The 27,550-nt window shown below is 39.3% G+C and overlaps 1 protein-coding gene across 6 annotated transcripts in view; it reads right to left on the reverse strand.

The window, feature by feature from the left end:
* Positions 1–27,550, reverse strand: part of TAB3 (TGF-beta activated kinase 1 (MAP3K7) binding protein 3) — a 90,391-nt gene that overhangs the window by 53,940 nt on the left and 8,901 nt on the right. For all 6 annotated transcript variants that reach the window (XM_055338435.1, XM_055338437.1, XM_055338433.1 and 3 more), the window contains exon 2: positions 2,904–3,006. The gene's annotated coding sequence lies outside the window, so the exon portion shown is untranslated. The remainder of the gene's footprint in view (positions 1–2,903; positions 3,007–27,550) is intronic.

Here is a 27,550-nt window from a genome sequence, read left to right on the forward strand (position 1 = left end):
TCTGCCTTTGGTTCAGGGCGTGATCCCGCGGTCCTGGGATCCGGTCTCACATCAGGCTCCCTGCATGGAGCCTACTTCTCCCTCTGCCTAGGTCTCTGCCTCTCTCTGTGTCTCTCATGAATAAATAAATAAAAGTCTTCAAAAAAAAAAAAAGAATATGGTGAGGTATTATAGGTAATGTAAGAAAAAATATTTACCACCTTCCCATTTTACTTGTATCTGAATAGATGGCAGGTTTCCAATTAACCAAGTGGGGACACCTGGGTGGCTCAGTAGTTCAGTGTCTGCCTTCAGCTCAGGGTGTGATGTCAGGATCAAGTCCCACATCCGGCTCCTGGCGGGGGGCCTGCTTCTCCCTCTGCCCATGTCTCTGCCTCTCTCGGTCTCTCATGAATAAATAAATAAAATCTTTAAAAAAATAATTAACCAAGTGGATTTGAGAAACATCTGGATTAAAAGCTAAAACAACCTTTTATGTTATGAATTTCTGTGTGACTTTATCTTTCTCAAATGTTGTCTGTTTTCTGTGGCTTCCTCATGAACTACCAGAGGTTCCTGCCTTCTAAAACAATTTTTTTTAAAGTAATCAGTTTCCTAAACCCAGAAATTCAAGATCACAAACCATGGAAATTTCCTACTGGAAAGGTATGAAAGATGAACAAAAATATCATTTATAATTATTTATTTAACAATGTCAAACCTGACAATCCTCCCACATCCACTGTTGACTATTTAACAAAATCTGAGCACGCAGCTAAGAGGTACAGAAGACCCATGCCCTCAGAGAAACACACTGACAATTGTAGTAGAATGCATTAAGTCCTATAATAAGCTGTCAGATACAGAAATAAAGTAAGACAAGGAAAAAATACAAAGGAAAGCTTCACAGAAGAGATGACATTTAAACTAGGTTGCAAAGAATAGGATTTTTTGAAATAAAAACGAAAGAAAAAAAGGAAAAAAAAAAACAAAAGAAATATAAAGTTGGTAGGAATTCTACACATCATGTAACCAAGTAGCTCCCAAGTGGGGATGACATTGCCCAAAAAGGCACACTTGAAGTGTCTAGAGACAATTTTAGTTGTCATACTGAAGAGGGATGCTACTGGCATTGGTAGGCAGAGGCCAACGACACTGCTTAACATTGTACAGGGCACAGGACGGCCCCAGACAACAAAGAATTATCTGGCCCCAAATGTCAATAGTGCCAAGGCAGAGAAACCCTGAATACAACCTCAGTACAATCCTCTTATTTTACACAGGAGGTAACTGAAGGTTACAGGGATTTTTAAAACTTGCTAAAAAGCTAGTAAGTTCATAAAACAGGCCTCATAACACCTTGTCCAGTGATTAATTCATAACACACACCCACACATGTTGTTATACTCGGAAACAGATGTTTTAAAAGAGTCGGAACATTTGTATAAAGTGGAAAAACAAACTATCTAGATAAAAATCAAAGGTGATATTATTATATAATCTTTCTTGAAACAGATCTACCAAAAAAAATAAAAAAAAATAAAATAAAATTAAATTAAATTAAAAAAAAAGAAACAGATCTACCAATGGCTCAGAGCAAGAATTATGCTACATTTTAAAAATTATACCCATATTTGTTTATAATACTAGATTTACCATCTTTACAACTTGGTTATTTAACATGGATCTGTAAGAAAAATTACAATAGGGATGCCTGGATAGCTTAGAGGTTGAGCTTCTGCCTTCAGCTCAGGGTGTGATCCCAGAGTTCCGGGATCGAGTCCCACATCGGGCTCCTTGCAGGGAGCCTGTTTCTCCCTCTGCCTATGTCTCTGCCTCTCTCTCTCTGATGAATGAATGAATGAATGAATGTTTTTTTAAAAAAGAAAGAAAAATGACAATAAAAACTAGGATGTTGGGGGCATCTGGGTAACTCAGTGGTTGAGCATCTGCCTTTGGCTCAGGTTGCAATCCTGGGGTCCTGGGATCAAATCCTGCATCAGGCTCCCTGCGGGAAGCCTGTTTCTTCCTCTGCCTATGTCTCTCCCTCTCTCTCTCTTTCATGAATAAAATATTTTTTTAAAAAATAGGAAGTTGGAAGACCAGCATATGCACACACCATACTCAGTTACTCCTTAGGGCAGATCTTTGAAGCTCTATCAGCTCCAGCCACAATCACTGGGCACCGGGAGCCTGGATGGGATTTCCCCTTTAATTCAAAACCAAATGCTAAGTTACCCTTCTGTTGGTTGGTGAGGTTTCTTTCTTTTTGTTTTTTAAAGATTTTACTTATTTACTCATGAGAGAAACACAGAGAGAGAGAGAGAGAGAGAGAGAGAGAGGCAGAGACATAGGCCGAGGGAGAAGCAGGCTCCATTCCATACAGGGAGCCTGACATGGGACTCGATCCCAGGTTTCCAGGACCACACCCTGGGCCGAAGGTGGCGCTAAACCGCTGAGCTACCCGGGCTGCCCGTTTGGGGAGGTTTCTAATAACAAGTGAAATGTACAAAGACCTTCTTAGGGTCCTGATATAGGGCTTAAATCTAAACACATGAAGTGGGCAGCCCTGGTGGCTCAGCGGTTTAGCACCGCCTTCAGCCCAGGGCATGATCCTGGATCTCCAGGATCAAGTCCCATGTCAGGCTCCCCACAGGGAGCCTGCTTCTCCCTCTGCCTGTGTCTCTGCCTCTCTATGTGTCTCTCATGAATAAATAAATAAAGTCTTTAAATAAATAAATAAACACATGAAGCTACCTGGACATCTTTTTTTTCATCCTTGCTCTTCAATGCACAAAAGGTATGGGAGTAAGGGGATGGCATAAACAAACATGTTAACAGTAATACAGATAAGATTTCAAAAAGGTTTTTTTGTTGTAAAAACTACAGAAATAAAGACATATACATAGATACACACTCCTTACCTTGAATTTTTCAAAAAATGAAGCCTCAACTAAGATACCTTGTCCAGTCTGACACACAACAAATTCACGGTGAAGAACTTGAGCAAAGGTTGCAAGCGCTATCCTAAAAAAAATGAGAGACCAAACAGGTAAGATTTGAATTACGAAAGGTTTAAAGAAAACTGTGTGAGCAAGTTATACAGTATATAAATACAAACTCAAGAAACAGAAAGCAGCTGCTTGTATACCTTTCACTACCTGAAATTTCAGTGAATAAAGTTTATGCTCGATCAATATAATGGAAAGGTCACCTGACTTTATCAGCCGCCCTGCTTCTCTTGCCACTAAGTCACTGCTAGTAGCTAAGGGAGAGCTAGCAACAGCAGAAGGTGAAGGTTAGGGCCAGAGGTTTCATCTTCACTGAGGCTAGTTGGAGGACCTTTAGTTGCATCCCTGGCACACCACCAGTGATTCCTGCAGCTCCCCATTTATTCTAGTCATTAAGCATAATGGGTTTCAGGCTCTTTAAGAGCCAAAGGTCTTAAAATTTAAATAACTCCATACACAGGCTAAGTTATTCTCTAGTAAAGGAATTTTTAAATTTCCACACTCCAAATGAGCACTACACCCTCATTGCAAAACCCAACAACAAAGAGGATATATAGTTCTTTGTCACCTACTATACCCTCTCAGCAGAATTACAATTGTTCACTAAAGACTGGGAGCTCCTCCCCATAACCCAACTCACAAAATCACTCATCACTCAAAAATATGAAAAAAGAAAAATACTTGTTCATAAGCCTCAGTGAAATAATAGTCTTACATACAGAGGAAAGCAGAAATAAGTATATATCTATCAATAGTTAATTTAAATGTAAATGAACTAAAGGTCCAATAAAAAGATACAGGGAAAGGGTTGCCTGACTGGCTGGCTCAGTCAGTGGAGCATACAACTCTTGATCTCAGGGCCATGAGTTCAAGCCCCATGCTGGGTGTGGGCCCTACTTAATGAAAAGAAAGAAAAAAGAAAAGAAAAGAAAGAAAAGAAAAGAAAAGAAAAGAAAAGAAAAGAAAAGAAAAGAAAAGAAAAGAAAAGAAAAGAAAAGAAGAAAAGAAAAGAAAAGAGAAAAGAAAAACATAGTGACTCAATGAATAAGAAAACAATATTCATCTATATGCAGCTTACAAGAGACTGACTTTAGAACTAAAGACACTTGCAGACTGAAAGTGAAGGGATGGAAGATCATTTATCATACAAATCAAGTGGTGGGGAAAAAGCCAGGGTAGTGGGGCACCTGGGTGGCTCAGTCAGTTAAGCATCTGAGTTCTTGACCTCAGCTCAGGTCTTGATCTCAGGGACAATGGATTCAGACCCCATGTTGGGCTCCACATTGAGTGTGGAGCCTATTTTTAAAAAATAATTAATTTAAAAAGCTTATTGTGTACAAAAGCCCGGGTAGCATTACTTGTATCAGACAAAATAGACTTTAAAACAAAGACTGTAGCAAGAGACAAAGAAAAGCACTTCACAAAGATAAAGGGAACAACGCACTAAGAGGATATAACAATTATACACATCTATGCACCCAACATAGGAACATCAAAATACATAAACCAATTATTAAAGACAGAAAGGGAGAAACAGACAGTAATACAGTAACAGTAGTGAACTTTAACATCCCATTTACATCAATGGATAGATCACTCAGACAGAAAATGAAAAGGAAAGAATGGCTTTAAATGGCACATTAGACCAGATGGACCTAACAGATATACACAGAACATTCCATCCAAAAACAACAGAATACACGTTCTTTTCAAGTGCACATGGAACATTCTCCAGAATAGATCACGTAAGGCCACAAAACAAGTCTCAATAATTTCAAGAAGACTGAAAACACATCAACCCATCCTTTCCAACTGAAACAGTATGAAACTACAAATTATAATAAAATTTGGAAAAAAACACAAATATATGAAGGCTAAACAACATGCTACTAAACAGGGGCAGCCATGCTACTAAACCAGCCAGGTTTAGCGCCACCTTCAGCCCAGGGCCTGACCCTGGAGACCCGGGGATCAAGTCCCACATCAGGGAGCCTGCTTCTCCCTCTGCCTGTGTCTCTGCCTCTCTGTATGTCTCTCATGAATAAATAAATAAAATCTTTAAAAAAAATGCTACTAAACTATGGAACTGGGAAATCAAAAACATGGAGACATATGAAAATGAAAATATGCTGGTCCAAAATCTTTGGAATGCAGCAAAAGCACTTCTAAGAGGGAAGTGTATAGTAATAGAGGCCTACCTCAAGAAACAAGAAAAATACCAAATAAACAACCTAACCTTACTTTTAAGGAAGCAAGAAAAAACAAGGCCCAAAACTAGTAGGAAGAAGGAAATTATAAAGATTACTGTAAAAATCAATGACACAAAGACTAAAAAAATACAATAACAAAAAGATCAAATAAACCAGCAGCTGGTTCTTCAAAAAGATAAAATTGATAAATATTTAGCCCGATTCATCAGGGGAAAAAAAAAGAGAACTCAAATAAGTAAAATTGGAAATGAAAGAGAAGTAACAAGTGACACCACAAAAACACAAAAGATTTTAAAAGACTATTACCAAAAATTTTACAGCATGAGGGATGCCTGGGTGGCTCAGCAGTTAAGTGCCTGCCTTCAGCTCAAGGCGTGACCCTGGAGTCCTAGGATGGAGTCCCACATCAGGCTCCCTGTATGGAGCCTGCTTCTCCCTCTGCCTATGTTTCTACCTCTCTGTGTGTCTCATGAATAAATAAAATATTTTTTTAAAAATTATACAGGATGAAAATGGACCACCCAGAAGATACAGTTAAATTCCTAGAAACAGATCATTTTCCAAAACTGAATCAGGAAGAAATAGAATATTTGAACAGAATTATTAATATAGGTGCAATAAAATTGAATCAGTAATCAGGATGCCTGGGTAGCTCAGCGGTTGGGCATCTGCCTTTGGCTCCAGTCATGATCCTGGGATCTGGGATCAAGTCCTGCATCGGGCTCCCTGAGGGGAGCCTGCTTCTCCCTCTGCCTGTGTCTCTGCCTCTATCTCTCATGAACAAATAAATCTTTTAAAAAAACTGAATCAGTAATAAAAAAAAACTCCCAATAGCACATGATGAAATGAGCACTGGGTGTTATACTATATGTTGGCAAATTGAATTTAAAAAACAAATTCCCAACAAACAAAAGGTCTATGACCAAGACAGTTTTGAAGGTGAAGTCCACCAAATTTTTAAAGAGTTAATTCCTATCCTGCACAAAGAATTCCAAAAAAGAGAAGGAAAACTTCCATAATCATTCTATGAGAGCATTACCCGGGTACCAAAACCAGACAAAGATACTATAATAAAAGGAAATTAGAGAACTATATCCCTGATGAATATAGGTGCAAAAATCCTCAACAAAGTAAGAGCAAACCAAATTCATACTATATTAAAAGAATCATTCAGGGGCGCCTGGGTGGCTCAGGCAGTTAAATGTCTGCCTTTGGATCAGGTCACGATCCCGGAGTCCTGGGATATAGACTCAAGTCGGGCTTCCTGTTCAGCAGAAAACCTCCTCCTCCCTCTCCACATGCCACTATCCCTGCTTGTGCATACACTCTCTATCGAAAAAATAAATAAAATCTTAAAAAAAATCATTAACTGTGATCAATTAGGATTGATTGATTCCAAGGATACAAGGGTGGTACAATATTCACAAATCAGTGAGATACATCAAATAATCAAGAGAAAGGATAAAAACCTTATGATTGGGGCACCTGGGTGGCTCAGTTGGTTAAGTGTCTGTCTTCAGCTTAAGTCAAGATCCCTGGGTCCTGGGATTAAGCCCCACATCAGGCTCCCTGCTTAGCACAGAGTCAGCTTCTCCCTCTCTCTCTCTCTCTCTGCCCCTCCTCCAATCTGTGTGCACACATTCTCAAATAAATAAATAAAAATCTTAAAAAAAAAAACCTTATGATTATCTCAACAGATGCAGAAAAAGTACATGACAGAGTACAACAGCCACTCATGATAAAAACTCCCAACAAAGCAGGATGAGAGAGAAAATATCTCAACCCAATAAAAGCCATACACAGGGCAGCCCGGGTGGCTCAGCGGTTTAGCGCCGCCTTCAACCTGGGGTGTGATCCTGGAGACCTGGGATCAAGTCCCACGTCGGGCTCCCTGCATGGAGCCTGCTTCTCCCTCTGCCTGTGTCTCTGCCTCTCTCTCTCCTCTCTGTGTATTTATTCTCATGAATAAATAAATAAAATCTTAAAAAAAAGTCATACATAAATACTCCACAACCAACAGCATACTCAATGATGAAAAGTGAGAGTTTTTCCTCTAAGATCAGGAACATGACAAGGATGTCCACACTCACCACTTTTGCTCAACATGGAACTGGAAGTCCTAATCAGAGCAATCAGACAAGAAAAACAAAAAGCACCAAATTACTAGGGATAAAGTAAAACTCACTATTTGCAAATGACATGATACTATATAGAGAAAACCCTAAAGGCTCCACCAAAACATTAGAATTGATAAATGAATTCAGTAAATTGCAGGATATAAAATTAACATGTAGCAATCTGTTGCACTTCTATACACTGACTATGTAGTAGAAAGAGAAATTAAAACAATTCCATTTACAACTGCACGAAAGAGAATAAAATATCTAGTAATAGGGGATCCCTGGGTGGCTCAGTGGTTTAGTGCCTGCCTTTGGCCCAGGGCATGATCCTGGAGACCAGGGATGGAGTCCCACGTCGGGCTCCCTGCATGGAGCCTGCTTCTTACTCTGCCTGTGTCTCTGTCTCTCTCTCTCTCTTTCTCTCTCTGTCTCATGAATAAATAAATAAGATCTTTAAAAAAAAATACCTAGTGGGATCCCTGGGTGGCTCAGTGGTTTAGCCCCTGCCTTCGGCCCAGGGCGTGATCCTGGAGTCCCGGGATCAAGTCCCACATCGTGCTCCCTGCATGGAGCCTGCTTCTCCCTCTGCCAGTGTCTCTGCCTCTCTCACACACATCTCTGTGTTTCTCATGAATAAATAAATAAAATCTTAAAAAAAAATACCTAGTAATATATTTAACCAAGAAGGTGAGAGACCTATAATCTGAAAATGATAAAATATCAATGAAAGATGGGACACCTGGGTGGCTCAGTGGTTGAGCATCTGCCTTAGGCTCAGGGCATGATTCCAGGGTCATGGGATCGAGTCCCACATCGGGCTCCCTCTGGGGAGCGTGCTTCTCCCTCTGCCTATATCTCTGCGTCTCTCATGAATAAATAAAATCTTAAAAAGTAAATCAATGAAGGGATCCCTGGGTGGCGCAGCAGTTTGGCGCCTGCCTTTGGCCCAGGGCGCGATCCTGGAGACCCGGGATCGAATCCCACGTCAGGCTCCCGGTGCATGGAGCCTGCTTCTCCCTCTGCCTATGTCTCTGCCTCTCTCTCTCTCTGTGACTATCATAAATAAATAAATAAAAATTAAAAAAAAAAAGAAAAAAGAAAGTAAATCAATGAAAGAAACTGAAGAAAAAAAACAAATGGAAGGATACTTCATGCTCATGGATTAGGATAATATTTTTTAAATATCCATACTACCCAAAGAAATCTATACATTCAATATAATCCCTATTAAAATACCAAGAACGTTTTTCACAGAACTAGAACAAATAATACTACAATCTACATGGAACCACAAAAGATCTGGAATAGCCAGAGCAATCTTAAAAAAGAATAAAGCTGGAGGTATTACAATCCTAGGTATCAGGACATACTATAAAGTTGTAATAATCAACCCTATGGTACTGGCACAAAAACAGACACAAAGATCACAGAAATAAACCTAAACTTAGTCAATTAATCTATGACAAAGGAGGCAAGAGTACACAATAGGGTTAGGGTTAGAGTCTCTTTAATAAATGATGCTAGAAAACTGGACAGCTGCATGCTGAATGGACCACTTTATTACACCATACACACACACAAAAAAAAAAACTAAAAATGGATTGAAGACCTAAATGTAAAACCTGAAAATATAAAACTCCTAGAAGAAAACATAGCTAGTAATTTGTTTGACATGAGCTTTAGCAACATTTTTCTAGATATCCCCCTTGCAGGCAAGGGAAACAAAAGCAAAATTAAACTATTAGAACTACACCAAAATAAAAAGTTTTTAGGCAACAAAGAAAAACATCAACAAAATGAAAAGGCAACCCACTGAATAGAAAAGATATTTGCAAATGATACTAAATAATAATAAGGAACCAATATTCAAAATATTAGAAAAACTTCTAAAAACTCAATGCCAAAATACACAAATAATCTGATTAAAGAATGAGAAGATTTGAATGGGCACTTTTCCAAAGACATAAAAATGGCCAAGAGACACATAAAAAGATGCTTAGTCATCAGGAAAATGCAAATCAAAATAACAATGAGATACCACCTTAAACTCATCAGAATGGCTATTATCCAAAAGACAAGCAATAACAAGTGTTGGCAAGGACATGGAGAAAAAGGAATCTGCTTGCAATGTAATGGGTATAGCCATTGTGGGAAACAGTATGGAAGTTTCCCAAAAAATTTAAAAAAGAGATTTAACACAATAATTTCACTACTGGGTACTCACCCAAAGAAAATGAAAACATTAATTCAAAAAAATATATGTGCCCTTATGTTTACTGAAGCATTATTTACAATAGCCAAGATATGGAAGCAATCCACATGTCCATCCATAGATGAATGGATGAATGAAGATATGGCAGGTATGTATATGTGTGCATGTGCATATATAATGGAGTATTACCCATAAAAAAAGATATCTTGCCATTTGGGACAATATAGATGGGGACCAAGAAGATATTATGCTGGGACAGCTGGGTGGCTCAGCGGTTGAGCATCTGCCTTCGGCTCAGGAAGTGATCCCAGAGTTCTGGGATCAAATCCGCATCAGGTTCCTGCAGGGAGCCTGCTTCTCCTCCCTCTGCATATGTCTCTGCTTCTGTGTCTCTCATGAGTAAATAAATAAAATCTTTAAAAAAAAAAAAAGGAAGGTATTATGCTAAGTGAAGTCAGAGAAAGACAAATACTACTATGATTTCATTTAATGTAGAATCTAAAAAGCAAAACAGACTCTTAAAAATGCAGAGAACAAACTGATGGTTGCCATAAGGGAGACAGGTGCAGGACTGGGTGAAACAAAGAGTAAGACCTGCAAACTTTTTTTTTTAATGATTTTTATTTATTTATTCATGAGAGAGACAGAGACACACAGGCAGAGGGAGAAGCAGGCTCCATGCAGAGAGCCCAATGTGGGACTCGATCCTGCGATTCCAGGATCACGCCCTGAGCCAAAGGCAGACACTTAACCGCTGAGCCACCCAGGCATCCCAAGACCTGCAAACTTCTAGTTATAAAAAATAAGTCATTGAGGGCAGCCCCAGTGGCCCAGCAGTTTGGCGCCACCTGTGGCCTGGGGTGTGATCCTGGAGACCCGGGATCAAGTCCCACGTCAGGCTCCCTGCATGGAGCCTGCTTCTCTCCCTCTCCCTCTGTCTATGCCTCTCTCTGTGTCTGTCACGAATAAATAAATAAAATCTTTTAAAAAAAAATACCAATGTAACATTATATGCTACTTATACTTCAATTTAAAAAAAAAAGAATGCAGTCTTCAGTTACCCAAGAGGCTATGTTAACAATACAAGAACTGACTAGATATTTCAGGTCAACCAAGTAGCCCCACTGAATGAGGAAAAATTCTTTTACAAAGAAAGATTACAGCTAATAATGGCAGACGTGACCAAATTAGAACAATAACTACACTGTAGCATGCATGCATGTATGTATATATTTTTAAGTAAACTCTACCCCCAATGTGGGGCTTAAACTCAAACCCCCAAGATCAAGAGTCGCATGCTCTATCAACTCAGCCAGTCAGCCCACTCAATTTTATATCTTTTAATTAAAATAACTAATCCATGCATTGGTAATCAATGGATATGGTAAAAGAATCAGGTAGAAAGTGGGGTTTCATGAAGGGATCAGGACGTTATCACCTGAGCCCTCTGACAAATCAAACTATATGAAAAATTTTTCTAGAGAACCAGGAAAACTTCAACATGGACTAAATATCATATAAGCTATTAAGAAATCATTATCAGGGCAGCCCCAGTGGCCCAGCAGTTTAGCGCCACCTTCAGCCCATGATGTAATCCTGGAGACCCCAGATCGAGTCGTATCAAGTCCCACGTGGGCCTCTCTGCATGGAGCCTGCTTCTTCCTCTCCCTCTGCCTTTGTCTCTGCCTCTTTCTGTCTCTCATGAATAAATTTTAAAAATCTTTTAAAAAAATCATTATCAGGTGTGTTGTATATGATAATGCATTACAGTAATATAAGAAAATGTGTTTTAGAGACATATTTAGAAATAAAATAATGTCTTGGGTATGCTATAAACTCTCAGCAAAATAGTAGGGTGGAGGAAGAGGAAATAAGAATGGTGAAATGTCGATAACTACAGCACAGAGGTTCACTTTGTGTACATCTCAAAATATTCACAAATAAAAAAGGTAAAAATAAAAGTAATCAACTAGGAGTCACTACTGAGTCCTTTAAGAAGAAAACATCAGGGATCCCTGGGTGGCGCAGCGGTTTGGTGCCTGCCTTTGGCCCAGGGCGCGATCCTGGAGACCCGGGATCGAATCCCACGTCGGGCTCCCGTGCATGGAGCCTGCTTCTCCCTCTGCCTATGTCTCTGCCTCTCTCTCTCTCTGTGACTATCATAAATAAATAAAAAAAAATTAAAAAAAAAAAAGAAGAAAACATCAATGAATTCATTTTTTAAATATTTTATTTATTTATTCATGAGAGACAGAGAGAGAGGGGCAGAGACACAGACAGAGGGAAAGGCAGACTCCCAGCAGGGAGCCCGATGCAGGACTCAATCCCAGGACTGGGATCACAACCTGAGCCAAAGGCAGATGCTCAACCGCTGAGCCACCCAGGCAGGCATCCCCATCAATGAATTCAGATGAATGGATAAAGAAGCTGTGGTCTATATATACAATGGAGTATTACTTAGCCATTAGAAACGACGAATACCCACCATTTGCTTCAATGCGGATACAGCTAGAGGGTATTATGCTGAGTGAAGTAAATCAATCAGAGAAGGACAAACATTATATGGTTTCATTCATATGGGGAATATAAAAGAGTGAAAAGGATTATTAGGGGAAAGAAAATGAGTAGGAAATATCAGAGAGGGAGACAAAGCATGAGAGACTCCTAACTCTGGGAAACGAATAAGGGGTAGGGAAAGGGGACATGGGCGAGGGGATGGGGTGACTGGGTGACAGGCACTGAAGAGGGCACTTGACAGGATGAGCACTGGGTGTTATATGTTGGCAAATCGAACTCCAGTAAAAAAAATATATATCAAAAAAATTTTTTTAATAAATAAATAAAAGTTGACCATTTTCATTATTTTGTACAGAGACTGCAGAAAAAGAAGCTGGGGATATAAAACTAATGCAAAGGTTCTTAAGGAGACAGTCCAGAGATAAAATCCTTAAAAAGCCAACACTATTCTATTTAACTATCAATTTAATATTAGCATTAAAATTAGCAACCCTATTAATTATAATTATCACAGTATCACTTACAAATGATAATATTACATATATTAAGTATTTATTGAAAAGTTACCATATGCAAGGCTCTGCAATAAGTGATACAGAAAGATTGTGAATCCCATGCCCTGTTTTAAAGCTTCCACCTGAGCTGGTGAAAAAAAACATACTCCATACCCTAGTAACAAACAACAGTTCACAGAAGGGAGAGATGGGTTCAGGTAAGCAAGTTTACTGAAGAAAAATAATCAAAATAAACAATAGAAAAGATAGAGGATTAAAAGGGGGGGGCAGCCCAGGTGGCTCAGCATTTTATTGCCTCCTTTGGCCCAGGGCATGATCCTCGAGTCCTGGGATCAAGTCCCGCATTGGGCTCCCTGCGTGGAGGCTGCTTCTTCCTCTGCCTGTGTCTCTGCCTCTCTCTCTCTCTGTCTCTCTCATGAATAAATAAATAAATCTGTCTCTGCCTCTGTGTCTCTCATGAATAAATAATTTATTAATAATGTATTTATTCATGAGAGACAGAGGGGGGGGGGGCGCAAAGACATACACAGAGGAAGAAGCAGGCTCTTTGTAGGGAGCCCAACATGGGACTCGATCCCGGGTCCTGGGATCATGTCCTGAGCCGAAGGCAGATGCTCAACCACTGAGCCACCCAGGTATCCCAACATTTGTTTTTCTAAAAAAGATTTACTTGAGAGGGGCACTTGGGTGGCTCAGTAGGTTGAGCATCTGCCTTCGGCTAGGGCCCTGACCCCGGTGTCCTGGGATCGAGCCCCACAGTGGGCTCCCTGCTCAGTGGGGAGCCTGCTTCTCCCTCTCCCTCTACTTACTGCTCCCACGCGTGTGCATGCACGCTCTGCCAAATAAATAAATAAAACCTTAAAAAAATTTACTAGAGAGAGATCATGTGTGCACATGCACACATATGCACAAACAGGGACAGAGGGGGAGAGGGTAAGGGAGAGGAGGAAACTCCCCATAGAGTGCAGAGCCCCACACAAGGCTTTATCTCAGGACTCTGAGACCATGAACTGTTGAAATCAAGAGTCAGATGCCTAACCAACTGAGCCACCCAGACGTCCCTCTATCAACATTTCAAAGTATGATAGATCTGTCAGTGGGACAGGAGGCAAAACTAATAAATGAACTTCCAAGAAAAGAATCCTTAGACAGGGATCAAAAAAATATAGTTCTTGAAAAAAAAAAAAAAAGGAGTAATACTGAATTTGAGGGCACATTCTTATACCCTTAAATACGTAGTAACTGAACGCTATGTGACTGAATATACTTCCAAGTAAAAAGGACATCTGACATTCACAAACCTATGAGATAACTGTTCAAGGTTACCAAAACAAGAGCATTGAAAATGAGATGTGAGCACCATTTAGAAGCAGAAGCACCACCATACTTCAGGTGAAACACCAACTCTACTGCTGCAAAAAGGGTCCAAGGCAGAAAAGTTTTTTGTTCTCCTTAAGATCCAGATGATCAGAGCAAACAAGATTTTGGCTAGGATCTTAATTAAGAGTGACCGAAGTAGCAAGAAAAAAAAGTCTTACAGAAGATATCCAGTAAGGGAGTTAGAGAATTTGACTTTTTAAAATTTATTTTATTTTTTAAAAAGATTTTATTTATTTATTCATGAGAGATACAGAGAGAGAAAGAGAGAAAGAGAGAGAGAGAGAGAGGCGCAGAGACAGAGGCAGAGGGAGAAACAGGCTCCATGCAGGGAGCCCAAAGTGGGACTCGATCCTGGGACTCCAGGATCATACCCCGGGCTGAAGGTGGCACTAAACCGCTGAGCCATGGGGGCTGCCCAGACTTTTTTTTTTTTTTTAAGACTTTATTTATTTGACAGACAACACCAAGAGAGCACAATCAAGGGGAATGGCAAAGGGAGAAAAAGAAGCAAGCTCCCCACTGAGCAAGGAACCCAATATGGGGGATCATGACCTGAGCCAAAGGCAGACACTTAACCAAATGAGCCACCCAGGTGCCCCGAGAGTTTGATTTTAATCATAAGAATGACAAGGATGGCAAATGTGTTAGAAAGAAAAGAGTTATCTGTCAAAACTGGAAAAACTGAAGCATGTCTAAAGACAGGGAAAGGGCTGACTATACATGTGCAGATGAGAAAGGACTGGTAACAAAACAAGCTTTCCAACAGCGCAGAAGAGTTGGCAAATTCCAGAGCTACTGGACCCATGTTCTAGAAATGGCAGGGGGTGGAGGGGTGGCAATGAGCATGGGATATGAAGGAGTCATCTCCCAACTGTCTCATTCCTTAGGACATGAAACATGAAGTCATTATATCATTTACTTTATAGACAAAAAAGCATAACATGACAAAACTAAGCAATCAGTATCCATAGGCAAGCATTAACAGGTCATAAAAGATGAAAAAACACTCTAATGGGCACAAAGGACATATGCCTTTAACCAGGTGTAGGGCCACAGACAAGTCACTTAACTTCTCTCAGGCCCTGTTTCCTCATCCTTTATGTAATACCACATAACTATCGTACCACCTCACAAGGCTGTTGTGGAAATTACACAAAGAAGGAAAACGGTTCTCACTTGTAAAGAACCTTATTAATTCATGAGGCTATTTGAGAGCTCTCATAGGACAGCAAAAAGGAATCTCTGCAGAATGGCATCCTTTTTTCTATTTCAAAAGGACAGATATATATTTTATCTACAAACAGATAACCCTAAGACCAGTGTAATTATGGTAAAAGTGTAGCTAGGAAAGCACTCTTTTCTATGACAGGAAAAAAAATTTACCTGATATTGTACATCCCAATTTCAATAGCAATTAAGAGGGATTTCATGTTCTGAGAGTCATTCCAGAAACTATTTTTAGCTGAAACTTAAATACAACAAATCTGTCCATTGTCAAGGTCTAGAAACTGCCTAAAGTTGAAGAGACTTAAAATGCTGAGTATCCTGGTAAAATTTTATTTTGATCTACATACACACACACACACACACACACACACACACAAACATAACCTTTTGATACAAACGTACAAAATTATCCAAGCATGCACAATTACATAAGACAAAACTTAAAGAGAACTAGGGGCTGAGTCTGAAGTCTTAAAGAAACATGACAAAAATCAAATTCTGCCATAAAGAGCCAACAGGGGGACTTCTCTTGGGTATGTCACTTTAGGTGATTTGAACCAATCTTCCTGTGGAAGACAAGTAAATAGAGCTGCAAAGAATTTAAGAAATGACTTTTTTTTAAAGATTTTATTTATTTATTCGTGAGAGACAGAGAGAAGGAGAGACATAGGCAGAGGGAGAAGCAGGCTTCCCACAGGGAGCCTGATGTGGGACTCGATCTCAGGACCCTGGGGTCACGCCCTGAGCCCAAGGCAGACATTCAACCACTGAGCCACCGAGGCATCCAAAAAATAACTTTGTTAATGGATTGAAGAACCAACAGGATAGTGCTTTTGGAGTGATTAGAGGACAATCCAGAAGAAACTAGAAGTTAAACTATATCTGACAGCCTGACAGGCTGAGAGACAAAAGGAAAATCCTCTTCTCCCACATTCAGGTTAGGAACCTGAAGAGCAGCACCTTATTAGTAAGGCTGAAACAGAAATGAATCAGTCCATACACTGAATGCAATTTAGCCTTGAGTCATCTGGTTGGCCCAGAAAAATCTTGAAAGTTGAAATGAGACTAAGCAATTCTGGATTCTCTCAGGCAGATACACAAAAATATGGAATACCTGGATAGCTCAAGCGGTTAAGTGTCCAACTCTTGACTTTAGCTCAGTTCATGATCTCAGGGTTGTGAGAATGAGCACTCTGTCAGGATCTACACTGGAAGTAGAACCTGCCTTAAGATTTTCTCCCTCTCCCTCTGCCCTCTCTCTTAAATAAATAAATAAATAAATAAATAAATAAATAAATAAATAAATAAGCAAGCAAGCAAGCAAGCAAGCAAGCAGATGCCACAAAAATAAATCTCTTCTGGAAGATATCCTTGGCCTCAAATAATTTGTCAAGTAATTTTTGAAATCCAATGCCCAGCATACAATTAAAGACAACTGGGCACTTAAGGAGACAAGAGAACAAGATCAAAACCCACAGAAATAATAAACAAAACAAAAAGTGACTCATAGGGACTCCAAATATTGGAATTATAACTGGAGATTTTTAAATTACAACTTGATCTCTGCAATGAAAAAAAAACATAAAAAGTGAAATAGCACATTTTTACAAGAAACAAAAAGTAATTCTGTTAACTGAGAAATACAAAAACTGAAATTAAGAATTCAACAAACAAATTTAACAGCCAGTGAGATAGTAAATCAGAAATCAGAGCAACAGTTGAGACAGTAAACTAAGACAGATCAGGAGGGAAAAAGCTTGGAATGCAGTAGAAGATATACCATACAACACAGTTAATTGGAATCGTAGAAGAGAAGACAGTATGGGGGCAGAACCAGTATCTGAGTAGCTGAAATTTTCCAAAAATGATATATGATGTCAAACCACAAACTTAGGATTCTCAATGGGGTTGCCTGGGTGGTTCAGTCGGTTAAGCATCTGTCATCAGCTAAGGTCATGATCCCAGAATCCTGGGATCCAGCCCATGTCAAGATCCCTTAGGCAGGGAGTCTGCTTTTCCCTCTCCCTCTGTACCTCCCCCTGCCAGAGCAGTCTATCTCAAATAAATAAAATCTTAAAAACAAATGCTCCGTGAATTCTAAGCTCACAATCAACAAAGAAAAACTGAACAACATGGGGTTAGGGGTATGACTTTCATTTTTTTTAAAGACTTTGTTTATTTATTCATAGAGACACACAGACAGAGGGGCAGAGACACAGACAGAGGGAGAAGCAGGCTCCATACAGGAAGCCCGACGTGGGACTCAATCCCGGGTCTCCAGGATCACACCCCAGGCTGCAGGCGGCGCTAAACCGCTACGCCACTAGGGCTGCCCAGGGGGATGACTTTCAAAGAAGCAACACTTCAGATAGCTTAATTTGCAACAACAAACATGGAAGTTAAAACAATCTCTAAGGAGCAGAAAAACAACTGCCAACCTAGTATTCCATTGCAGAGAAAATGTCCATCAAGAATGGAAATGGGGGGGGCACCTGGGTGGCTCAGTGGTTGAGTGCCTTCAGCTCAGGTCGTGATCCTGGGGTCCTGGGATCAAGTCCCACAACAGGCTCCCCCCGGGGAGCCTGCTTCCCCCTCTGCCTATGTCTCTGCCTCTCTGTGTCTCTCATGAATAAATAAAATCTTTTTCAAAAAAAAATTTATTTAAATTCGTTAATCTAGTGTAATATTAGTTTCAGGTGTACACTACAGTGATTTAACACTTCCATACAGCAGCTGGTGCTCATCATAAATGCACTCCTTAATCCCCTTCACTTATTTCATCCATCCCTCCTCTACACCTCTCCTCTTTGACAACCCAACAGTTCTCAAGAGTCTCTTTCTTGGTTTGCTTCTCTCTCTCCTTTTTCCGTTGCTCATTTGTTTTGCTTCTTAAATTCCACAAGAGTGAAATCCTATTGTATTTGTCTTTCCCTGACTTATTTTGCTTAGCATAATATTCTCTAGCTTCATCCACATCGTTGCAAATGGCAATATTTTATTCTTTTTTATGGCTGAGTTATATTTCATTATGTATTCAGAAACCTCCATACTGTTTTCCAGAGTGGCTGCACCAGTATGCCTTCCCACCAAAGTGCAAGATTGTTCCCCTTTCCTTACAGCCTCACCAACACTTGTTTCCTGTGTTGCTGATTTTAGCCATTCTAGCAGGTGTGAGGTGATAGCTCATTGTAGTTTTGATCTGCATTTCCCTGATGGTGAGTGATGTTGAGCATCTTTTCATGCGTTTGTTGGCCATCTGCATGTCTTCTTTGGAGAATGGTCTATTCATGTCTTCTGCCCACTTTTTAACTCGATTATTCATTTGGGGGGGGTTGAGTTTGGTAAGTTTTTTATATATTTTGAATACTAACCCTTTATCAGACAAATCATTTGCAGGTATCTTTTTCCATTCCATAGGTTACCCTTCCGTTTTGTTGATTGTTTCCTTCCCTTTTTTTTTTTTAAGATTTTTTATTTATTTATTCAGGAGAGACAGAGAGAGGCAGAGGGAGAAGCAGTCTCCCTATGGGGAGCCCGATGCGAGACTTGATCCCAGGACCCCGGGATCAGGCCCTGAGCTGAAGGCAGATGCTCAATGCTGAGCTATCCGGGTGCCCCACAGCTTTCTATTATTTTTTTAAATTTATTTTTCCCCACAAGCTTTTTATTTTGATGTAGTCCCAGTAGTATACTTTTTGCTTCTGTTTCCTTTGCCTTAGGAGACAAATCTAGAAAGAAGTTGCTATGGCTGATGACAAACAAGTTACTGCTTATGTCCTTTTCTAGGATTTTTATGGTTTCAGGTCTTATTACATTTAAGTCTTTCATACATTTTGAATTTGTGTATGGTGTAAAAAAGTGGTCCTGTTTCCTTCTTTTGCATGTCTCTGTCCACTTTTCCCAACAGCATTTGTTGAAGAGACGTTTTCCCATCAGATATTCTTTCTTACTTTGTTGAACGTTAATTGACCATATAATTGGGAGTTCATTTCTGGGTTTTTCTGTTCTGTTCCATTCCATGGATCTAAGTGTCTATTTTTGTGCCAGTACCATACTGTTTTGATTACTGTAGCTTTGTAATATAACCTGAAGTCTGGAATTGTGACGCCTCCAGCTTTGTTTTGCTTTTCCATTGCTTTGGCTATTTGAGGTCCTTGGTGGTTCCATACAAATTTTAGGATTGTTCTAGCTTTGTGGAAAAAACCTGTTGGTATTTTGATAGGAATTGCAATAATGCGTAGATTGCTGTTTCTGTGTATTTTTTTTAAAAGATTTTATTTATTTACTTACGAGAAATAGAGAGAGAGAAACAGAGACACAGGTAGAGGGAGAAGCAGGCTCCATTCAGGGAGCCTGATGTGGGACTTGATCCCGGGTTTTCAGGATCACACCCTGGCTGAAGGCAGGTGCTAAACCGCTGAGCCACCCAGGGATCCCGTTTCTGTGTATTTTTTAATTTCTCTTTGACCCATTAGTGTTCAGTAGCATGTTTAATCTCCACATATTTGTGAATTTTCTATTTTTCTTCTTTTAATTGATTTTAGTTCCATACTATTGTAGTTGGGAAAAGATGCTTAAAATGGCTTTATTTCTTCTTAGAACCATTTGGTAAATCATATATAGAAATTTGTCTATTTTGTCTGAATCTTCAAATGCATTGGCATTACAATTACACTTTTGTTTAATGTGTTCAGGTTCCTTAGTGATATGCCTCCCTTTTATTCTTCTATTTTTTTATTAAAAAATGGCTTTGAGGGATCCCTGGGTGGCGCAGCGGTTTGGCGCCTGCCTTTGGCCCAGGGCGGGATCCTGGAGACCCGGGATCGAATCCCACGTCGGGCTCCCAATGCATGGAGCCTGCTTCTCCCTCTGCCTGTATCTCTGCCTCTCTGTCTCTGTGACTATCATAAATTAAAATAAAAATAAAAATTAAAAAAAATGGCTTTGAGTGTACAATTTAGTGGATTTTTTTAAGATTTTATTTATGAGAGAGAGAGAGAGACTGAGAGAGGGAGGCAGAGACACAGGCAGAGGGAGAAGCAGGCTTGCATGCAAGGAGCCTGATGTGGGATTCAACCCCAGAATCCGGGAGCACACCCTGAGCCAAGGCAGGTGGTTCAACTGCTGAGCCACCCAGGCGTCCCCAATTTGGTGGTTTTTAATACATTCACAGAGTTGTCCACCATCATCATAATCAATTTTAGAACAGTTTCATCCCCCAAAAAGAAATCCTGCTTTCATTAGCAGTCACTCCTCATTATCCCCCAGCCCTTTCCCTCTTCATCAGCCCTAGGTAATCACAAGTCTTTTTTCTCCTTATAGATTCATTTATTCTGAAATTTTCACATAAATGGAGTCAGGATATTTGGTCTTTTCTGACTGACTTCTTTCACTATGCATGATGTTAAGGTTTACCTATATTGTAACATGTATCAGTTTTACATTATATTTTTATTGCCAGAAAGTATTATATTGATGTATCATTTTATTTATTCATTTATCAGTTGATGGACATTTGTGTGATTTTTACTTTCTGGCTATCACGAATACTACCATAAACATTTATGTACAAGTTTTCATGCAAATGTATTTTTTTATTTCTCTTAGGCCTTTTTTATTCTTTACTGGGTATATGGATCTTTTTTTTCCCCCTGTTTAAAAATAATTTCCGTGGAGGTTTAGCAATCACAGTACTTTTTCCAAAAAGCCATTTTGGATATTTCTCTATTTTGTTAATATCTGCTTTTATGTTCATTATTTCCTTTTAGTTATTTAGGGTTTATTTTGCTTTTCTTATTCTGACCTCTTAACAGGGATAGTTAGGTATGAGTTCACAACCTTATTTCCTTCCTAACACATGGATTTAAAACTATCATTTCGGGATCCCTGGGTGGCGCAGCGGTTTGGCGCCTGCCTTTGGCTCAGGGCGTGATCCTGGAGACCCGGGATCGAATCCCATATCGGGCTCCCAGTGCATGGAGCCTGCTTCTCCCTCTGCCTGTGTCTCTGCCTCTCTCTCTCTCTCTCTCTGTGACTATCATAAATAAATAAATTTAAAAAAAGTTAAAAAAAAAACTATCATTTCACTTTCAAGTATTGCTTTACCTGAATCCTGTAATTTTTGGGAGGTAATATTTTCATTATTTTGAATAATTTTCTAATTTCTATTGTTATGTCTTCTTTGATCAGTGGGTTATTTAAAATAGTATATAAGTTCTAGTAATATGAGAATTTTCTAAGTGTGCAAATTGTGTAATTGGCTTCTGGCTTTATCACATTTTTCTTAGAGAACTTCCTTTGAGTGATTTTAGTCTAAAATCTCTTCAGATTCACTTTATGGTCAACCTGTGGTCATTTTCTGCAAATACTTAAGTGCTTAACAAGTATATATTCTATAGCTCTTGGATTCAGTGTTCTATGTGTGCCCATTGGTGAAGTTTGTTAACTGTGTTGTATCTGTATCATTACAGATTTCTTATCATCTTATTCTTTTAACCACTGAAACAGATCTTTAAATCTGCCACTGTGATATTGACTTGTCTGTTTCTCCTAGTAATTCTATCCACTTTACCTATATATATAATTTGAGGCCATGTTGTCAAGTACATGCAAATTTACTTATATTGTTCTGGTGCATTAAACATTTTATTGTATTTGAAGTGGCTCTTTTAACTGTAGTGATGATTTTTCTTTGATGCCTATTTTGTCTGAAACTAGCTCTTCCATCTTTATTTTGGCTAATGTTTGCATGATGTATTTTTCTGTCCTTTTACTTTTAATCTTTTTGTATTAGGTTTTATATGGGTCTTTTGAAAGGAATATCTGTAGGTTTTTTTAAAATCCAGTCTGATAATCTTTCATTTTTGTGGGGACATTTGATTGATTCACATTTAATATGATTACTGGTATTTTGGGATAACTTACAGCACCATATTTCTGTTTCGCTTGTTACGTATTTCTTTGTTTCTTCCTTTAGTTTATTTTTTGTATCAGTTTTTCCATTATTGGTTCAAATACCACATACTCACTTTAATTCTTTTTGTGATTATCCCAGCACTTACAGCATGTATATTTCACTTATCACAGTCTAGTGTTAAGCCATACTTTTACTTTCCTCTTGGTTGAAAGCAAGAACATTAAAATTCCTTAGTTCCATTTAACCACCTGCTGATGTACATACTGTTGTCCTGTAATTTCATTTTCTTTTTTTCCCTTTTTTATTTTTTTTTCATTTTCATTTATATGTTTTTTTCTTATAAAAGGTGTACATGGGCAGCCCGGGTGGCTCATTTAATACATTTAATACATTTTAATACATTAAAAGTATCACACACTAGAATCAAGTGAGATTTATTCCAGGGATACAAGCACACAAATCAATGTTGCACACCACATTAACAAAATAAAGGATAAAAATCATATGATCATCTCAATAGATGCAAAAAAATTCAACATCTTTTTATGGTAAAAAGTCTGAACAAAGTGGGAATAGAGGAAACATACCTCAAAATAATAAAGGCTATATATAACAGCCTCTCCGTTAACATCATACTCCTACAGTAAAAAGCTGAAAGCTTTTCCTCTAAGATCAGGAACAACACAAGGATGACCACTCTCACCATTTTGATTCAACATAGTATTGGAAATCTTAGCAGACCAATTGGGCAAGAAAAAGAAATAAAAAGCATTCAAACTGATAACAGAAAAGAAAAACTGTTAATACTTGTAGATGACCTGATATTATGTAGAGAAAATGCTAAAGACTCCACCAAAAAACTGTTAGAACTAAAAGATGCAGTAGTTGCAGGAAACAAAATCAAAACACGGAAATGTGTTGCACTTCGATTAACTAATAACAAACTATCAGAGAAATTAGGGGCGCCTGGGTGGCTCAGCTGGTTAAGCATCTGCCTTCAGCATAGGTCATGATCCTGGGGTCCTGGGATTAAGCCTGGGATCCCTGCTCAGCGGGGAGCCTACTTCTCTTTCCTCCTCTGCTGCTCCCCCTGCTTGTGCTCTCTTCCCTCTCAAAAAAACTCTTTTTAAAAAGACAGAAAGAAATTAAGGAAACAATCCTATTCACAATTATATAAAAAAGAATAAAATAGGTAAAAATTTTAACCAAAGAGGTCAAAGATCTCTCTGTACACTGAAAATTGTTAAGATACTGATGAAAGAAACTGAAGACACAAATAAATAGCAAGATATTATGTGCTCATGGATAGGAAGAACTAATATTGTTAAAATGTCCATAACCACTCAAAGCAATCCATAGAGTCAATGCAATCCCTATCAAAATACCAAAGGCAGTTTAGTATTCTGAACAAACAATACTAAAATGTGTAGAACTGGGCAGCCCCGGGAGTGCAGCAGTTTAGCGCCACCTTGCAGCCCGGGGTGTGATCCTGGAGACCCGGGATCAAGTCCCAAGTCGATCTCCATGGGTGGAGCCTGCTTCTTCCTCTGCCTGTGTCTGCCTCTCTCTCTCTCTCTCTCGAATAAATAAAATATTTTGTTAATATTTTTAAAATAAATAAATAAAATACATTATAAATGTGCAAAGGGCCAAGAATACCCAAGGTGCTCTAAAAGGACAAGCAAATGGAAGATTCTGTTCTACTGAACATCAAGATTTATGATAAAGTTTCAGTGAAGAAGACAGTGTGGAATCAATGCAGGAAGCAATGGAAAAGAACAAGCAGCTGTGAAACAGAACCACAAACATAGGAATATTTGATTCCCGACAAAAGTAGAGAGAAGACTGCTGGGACAATTAACTAGCCATGTAGAAAACAATGATAACATTCCCTTTCTCACACAATGCACAAAAATCAATTTCAAGTACAAGCTAGACCTATATGTGAAAGCCAAAATAATAAAGCTTCTTGGAAGATGAGAGTATCTTCAAGACCTTTAGATAGGGAAGGATTTTTTTTTAGATTTTATTTATTCATGAGACAGACAGACAGACAGACACACACACACACACACACACACACACACACAGGCAGAGGGAGAAGCAGGCTCCATTCCATGCAGGGAGCCTGACTCGATCCCGCATCTCCGGGACCACACCCAGGGCGGAAGGCGGCGCTAAACCGCTGAGCTACTCGGGCTGCCCAGGGAAGAATATTTATTTTTATTTATTCTTTTAATAAAAGGCGAAAGATTTATACGATCGGAAGAGAAACCAGAGTATGTTTTTTTAAGATTTTTTAATTTATTTATTCATGAGAGACACAGAGAGGCTGAGACACGAGCAGAGGAAGAAGGAAGCTCCATGCAGGGAGCCTGACATGGGACTCGATCCCAGGACTCCAGGACCACACCCTGGGCTGAAGGCGGGGATAAACCGCTGAGCCACCCGAGCTACCCAGGGAAGGATATTTTAAACTGAATCTGAGGGCAGCCCGCATGGCTCAGCGGTTTAGCGCCGCCTTCAGGCCACGGCCTGATCCTGGAGACTCGGGGCTCCCTGCATGGAGCCTGCTTCTCCCTCTGCCTGTGTCTGTCTCTTTCTGTGTCACTCATGAATAAATAAATAATAAACTTTTTAAAAAATTAAAAAAAATAAACTGAGGGATCCCTGGGTGGCGCAGCGGTTTGGCGCCTGCCTTTGGCCCAGGGCGCGATCGAATCCCACGTCGGGCTCCCGATGCATGGAGCCTGCTTCTCCCTCTGCCTGTGTCTCTGCCTCTCTCTCTCTCTGTGACTATCATAAAATAAAAATAAAATTTAAAAAAAATAAAATAAAAAAAAATAAACTGAATCTGATATCTAAGTTAAATACAAAGGAAAATATTTCTCAGTAAGATGACATTAAGGGCAGCCCAGGTGGCTCAGCAGTTTAGTGCTGCCTTTTAGCCCAGGGCCTGATCCTGGAAACCTGGGATCGAGTCCTACCTCAGGCTCCCTGCATGGAGCCTGCTTCTCCCTCCACCTGTGTCTCTGCCTCTCTCTGTCTCTCATGAATAAATAAATAAAATCTTGAATGAATGAATGAGATGACACCAAAATAAAGAATTTTGGAGGGCAGCCTGGGTGGCTCAGCAGTTTACCACCACCAGCGCCGCCTTCCGCCCAGGGCGTGATCCTGGGGTCCCAGGATCCAGTCCTGCATCAGGCTCCCTGCATGGAGCCTGCTTCTCCTCCCTCTGCCTATGTCTGTCTGTCTGTCTATCTGTCTCTCTCTGTGTGTGTGTCTCTTGTGAATAAATAAAATCTTTTTAAAAATAATAATAAAATAAAATTAAAAAAACAAAGAATTTTGGTTACGGACGCCTGGGTGGCTCAGTGGTTGCACCTGCCTTTGGCTCAGGTCATGATCCCTGGGTCTCAGGATCAAGTCCCACATCAGGTTCCCTGCATTGGAGACTGCTTCTCTCTGTATGTCTCTCATGAATAAATAAACAAAACCTTTAAAAGAAGGATTTTGGTTTATCAAAAGACATCATAAATGAAAAAAACAAACTCATGCAACCAGCAAGGGCTCATTTCTAGCCTATAATAAAAAACTTCTACAAATCAGCAAATCAAAATAGTCAACAAAGTACATGACACATTCTTGAAGGAATTCAGCCCAAAATAGTTATAAAAGCACAAACCTCAGTCACCTAGAAAATTTAGTTGTAAATACTGACACTTTACCAGAGATTTAAAGCAAAAGATTTTACTATATATTAACATTTTAAAAAATGTTTCAGGTGTCCATATTAAAATAAACCAGTTCTCTCTTCTCCAGTGAACTCCAAAAGAAATACTTATCATTGAAAAAAATCTTTTCTAAAATATTTATTTATTTATTTATTTATTTATTTATTTATTTATTTATAGATTTTTAATTTATTTCTTAGACAGAGACAGAGAGAGAGACACAGGCAGAGGGAGAAGCAGGCCCCATGCAGGGAGCCCGACGTGGGTCTCCATCCCGGGTCTCCAGGATCACGCCCTGGGCTGAAGGCAGCGCTAAACCGCTGAGCCACCAGGGCTGCCCAAATCTTTTTTTTTTTTTAATATTTTATTTATTTATTCATGAAAGATAGAGAGAGAGGCAGAGACACAAGGCAAGGGAGAAGAAGGCTCCATGCAGGGAGCCTGATGTGGGACTTGATTCAGGTACTCGATCCGGACCCCGGGATCACACCCTGAGCCGAAGGCAGACGCTCAACCACTGAGCCACCCAGGCGTCCCTGAAAAAATCTTAAGAAATCTTTGCTTAAAAAAAAAAAAAAAAATCTTTGCTTACTCCAAGTTCACAAAGACATTCTCCAAAAACTGAAACCTACCTACATATTCCATCAACAACTGAATAATAGTGATACAGCCACACAATGGAATATACCCTAATGAGAAGAAACATCTACAACCATACACAAGCATATAAATTAATCTCACATTCATAACGTTGTCCAAGAGTACAGTAGGATTCCATTTACATAAAGCACATAAATAGGCAAAACTACGTTATGTTAAATGTCAGGGAAATGGTGAAGGAGATGAAGAGGTACAAACTTCCAGTTTAAAAAAAAAAAAGTCAGGGAAATGAGGGGCGATGGGTGGGTAGGGTAGTAAACAATCAGAAAAGTGGCTTCTAAGTGGCTGGTAATGTTCACTTTCTTGATCTGGGTGCTGGTACAAAAGTGTGCTCAGTTGGTGAAAATTAACTGAGCTGTTTACTACTGATGTATGCTTTCTGCATATTTAATAAACTTTTAATAAATTATTTCTTAGTATGAAGGAATATTTATTTTTCAAATTTTGTTAGGGGATAGGAGAGCAAAAAAGCTTGAACTCTATTGCTTTAGGTCAAATCACACAAAGCCAAATCCAATAACTTATCAAAATTATGGGACGCCTGGGTGGCTCAGTGGTTGAGTGCCTTCAGCTCAGGACGTGATCCCGGGGTCCGGATCGAGTCCCTCATCGGGCTCCGTTAGGGGAGCCTGCTTCTCCCATTTGCCTGTATCTCTCTCCGCCTCTCTCTGTCTCTGCATCTCTCACAAATAAATAAAATCTTTTAAAAAAAATAACAGAACTTAAAAAGTAGGTATTAGATAACATGCTAACTACCAAAAAAATACTCATAGGGGTGCCAAACTAACTAGAAACTCACAGTAAAATTGGTTTGAAACTATTCAAACCCAAAAAGATAAACTGATTTATATCCAGATTTAGTGACATAACAATTCATAAAGCTCCAACACAAGCCACGTAATCTTAGGGTTTTATTAAAGAGGGTCTTTCAAATCTAAGAAATGAACTAATAGATTCACACATCTAATCAAATCTCCAAATTTTTTAAAGATTTTACTTATTTGAGAGAGAGCGAGAGCGCACACACATGCACAAGTAGGGGGAAGGGCAGAAGAAGAGGGAGAAG

This window comes from Nyctereutes procyonoides, unplaced genomic scaffold (assembly GCF_905146905.1).
Source record: "Nyctereutes procyonoides isolate TBG_1078 unplaced genomic scaffold, NYPRO_anot_genome, whole genome shotgun sequence".
NCBI classification, from domain to species: Eukaryota; Metazoa; Chordata; class Mammalia; order Carnivora; family Canidae; genus Nyctereutes; species Nyctereutes procyonoides.